We start from the raw sequence: 3,691 nt of genomic DNA on the forward strand, positions 1-3,691 counted from the left end.
CTGGTTGGTTTTGTAGTTCTTTTTTTTGTCACTTTCTTCTTTTGCTCTCTTCCCTGTGATTTGATGATTCTTTAATACTATGTGTGGATTATTTTTCTTTTTTTTTCTTTTTTTTTTTGTGTACAGATTATTGGTTTGTGGTTGCCATGACATTCATATATAACTATGTTCAGATATATACATAAATATTTTTAGGTTGATTGTCTTAAGTTCAATTGCACTCTAACAACCCTGTATTTTTACTACCACCTACCATAGTTAAAGATTTTGACATCATATTTTACATCTTTTTTTGTATGTATCCCTTAAGTATGTATTGGGGATATGGATGAATTTATTATTTTTATCTTTTAACCTTTCTACTAGTTTTAAAAGTGGTTGATCTACTACCATTACTATATGTTTGCCTTTGCCAATGAGATTTTTCCTATCATAATCTTCATAATTTTAGCTGTGATTTTTCTGCTTAGAGAAGTCCCTTTAGCTTTCTTATAAAACTGGTTTAGGGTGCTTAACTCATAGCTTTTGCTTGTCTGTAAGACACTTTTTCTCTTCTTCAAGTCTGAATGATAGCCTTGCTAGGTAGAGTAGTCTTGTTTATAGTTTTTTTTTTTTTTTCCTTTCATCACTTTAAATAGACTGTGACAATACCCCTGGCCTGCAAAGTTTCTGATTAAAAGTCAGCTGATGGGGCTTCCCTGGTGGTGCAGTGGTTGAGAGTCTGCCTGCCAATGCAGGGGACACGGGTTCATGCCCTGGTCTGGAAGGATCCCACATGCTGAGGAGCAGCTGGGCCTGTGAGTTATGGCCGCTGAGCCTGTGCATCCAGAGCCTGTGCTCTGCAATGGGAGAGGCCACAACAGTGAGAGGCCCGTGTACTACAAAAAAAAAAAAAAAAAAAAAAATTCAGCTGATGGCCTTATGGGAATTACCTTGTATGTAACTAGTTGCTTTTTTCTTGCTGTTTTTCTCCACTGTGCTTAGTTTTTCTGGGAATTTGTTTTATTTTTTATTTAGAATGTATTCCTCTGTCCCCTTGTTTTGCCTAATTCTATTTGTTTATTTCTATGTATTAGGAAGGGCAGTTACATTTCTTGACATTGGACAAGTGACTTTATGTAGAAGATGTTCTACAGGGCCCAGCAGTATATGCCCTTCTAGTCACCAGAAGTATATACTCTAGTGGTGCCTTCTATGTGAGCTCTGTGGGTCCTTTTATTGAGGTGTTACCAACTATTGTGGGCACACTTTTAGGTAAGGCTGGCCCTCAGCCCTGTTGGCTGCTGGCTCACTGCTGGGCAGTGCTGAGTCCTGGCACAGCACGGTGCATAACCCAGGGAGTCCTGGGTCTGGTACTGGTGCACTGCTGAGTTGGGCTGTAGGGCTTTTGGGGTCCTCATGTTAAGGTTGCCTTGCTGGTGGGTGGTTAAGTCCCTGGAACTTATAGGCTAGAGAGAGGAACTCCAAAATAGCACTTTTCAGCACCAGGTCCTCATGGTGGAATGAGCTCCCCAAAAGGCTGCCACTGGTGTCTATTTCCCCAAGGGGAGTTCCAGTTGCCTTGTACTTCTCTGGGAGACTCTCCAAGACCAGGAAGTGGGAGTGACCCAGGCTCCTTTCAAATTGTTGCCCATGCACTTGGACTTGAAGTTTGTGAGATTTTGCATTTGCCCTTTAAGAGAGGATTCTCTGTTTTCTACAGCCCTCTGGCTCTCCTGTATGCAAGCCCTATGGCTTTCAAAGTCAGATGTTAGGGTGCTTGTCCTCCCAGTGCAGAACCTCAGGCTGGAGAGCCTGATGCAAGGTTTGGATCCCTTGCTTCTTAGGGAGAACCTCTGCAATTGTGATTATCATCCTGTTTATGGGTTTCCTACCTGGGGATTTTGACCTTGACTATACCATGTCTGTGTCTCTCCAATCTATCTTGCTGTGGTTCCTTCCTTATACCTTTATTTGTAGAAAATCTTTTTTTCTGCTAGTTATCAGGTTTTTCTCATAGACAGTTGCTCTGTGATAGTTGTTATTTTGATGCACCCATGAACGAAGGGGAAATCACACTCTTTCCACTCTGTCATGTTGGCCACACTCCCGCCCAAATTTCTACCATTTTTATCATTACATACCACACCTTTTCAAATGTTAAAATTAGTTTCTGTTAAGGAGACAGTTTTTGGCATTGAAGTGCTTGCTAAAGTAGAGCCTTACTTGGAGGATATGCAGAACATTGAGAACAGCAGAATGTCTTAGCAGATGATCTGTTCTGAGAAGAAAAAGAGGACAGTCCCAAGCAAGGAGGAGAGAAGAAATACAGAAAATACTGAAGCACAACATCTTACAGTGAATCTAATTTAGATTGATATAAATCAGCTATGAAAAAAAAACAAATCCTATGTGCATCCTTTAGGAATATGGAAGTTCATTTTTCTCCAAGTGTACTATTTGACAAAAATAGCTACAAATGGCAACCGGTAATAGATTCAGCAACTATAGACACAAATGAAAAGATTCCCTTTCCTTATGTTAAGTTTACTCATCAGACCTCTTTCTGTGTGTGTGTACATTCTTTGACAGGTATGGACGTCAGGGGTGGTTGGTGGTAGATTGGGAAGTGACAGAATTCAGATGGGAAGCTAATTCAGCAGGTCCTGAAGTGTCTTTACCTACACTACCTGCATATAATAAACACTGACATCACTGAGCCCTTGCAGCAAAAAGACAATGATAGAATGTGGCATTATTATTGAGGCAAATTGCACAGGCTCAAGTATTCGTTATTCAATCCTATTATCTTGTAAGGCACACCTTTGGAAGTTTGATCCTGAAAGTTTGAACTTTAAAAACAGAATTTTTGTATAACTATGAAAATCCATCTCTCCGAGATCTTTCTGAACTTTCAGTTTAAAATGGCATTTGTCTGGGGAATTCCCTTGCGGTCCAATTGTTAGGACTCTGCACTTCTACTGCAAGGGGCACAGGTTCAATCTCTGGTGGGGGAACTAAGATCCTGTAAGCTGTGTGGTGCAGCCAAAATTTTATTTTTTAAATAAATTAATACATAAATAAAATGGCATTTACCTGAGTGCACCCTCCCTTAATACACGACCTGTGTGAGTTGATAGCAATTCTTAAAAGAAGTTAATTCTAAGAACGAAGACATTACACTTATGAGGATGTAATGTAACATTACACTTATGAGGATGAGGATAATATAATTACTTAAATTAAGATTTGTTTGACAGCAATTAGTTTAACCCCTGCTAATTCCAGAAAGGTCTTAGTTTCCTTATGACCACTGCTACCACTATCTCTGGCTGACCAGAGGGTTAATTTTTTCTTGAAAACTTGAGGTGTGCTGCTCAGATAATTTTTCATGTCTCTGTGTTTCTGAGCTCTTTTTCTGTCTAGTTCCTCTTCTCTGTTAACGTGCCTCAGAAATTTCAGCTGTCGTAACTTCCTTTACTCTGCTCTTCAACTTAGCAGGATGGATGCCACTGAATCAGGAAGCCATGTTGGTGGCAGGGCTCTTCTTATGAGTTCTCTTCTCTGAGAAATAACAGTCCTGCACTTCTTGGCATATATTTTCCAAAAGTATCTGCTTCATGTATTTTGTTTATTTTTGTATTTGTTTATTGTTATTATAATTAGTGCTGTACTGTATGGTTTGTCACGGCTAGAGGTAGACAGATATTAA

Source organism: Neophocaena asiaeorientalis, unplaced genomic scaffold (genome assembly GCF_003031525.2).
Source record: "Neophocaena asiaeorientalis asiaeorientalis breed wild unplaced genomic scaffold, Neophocaena_asiaeorientalis_V1.1 scaffold169, whole genome shotgun sequence".
Taxonomy (NCBI): domain Eukaryota; kingdom Metazoa; phylum Chordata; class Mammalia; order Artiodactyla; family Phocoenidae; genus Neophocaena; species Neophocaena asiaeorientalis.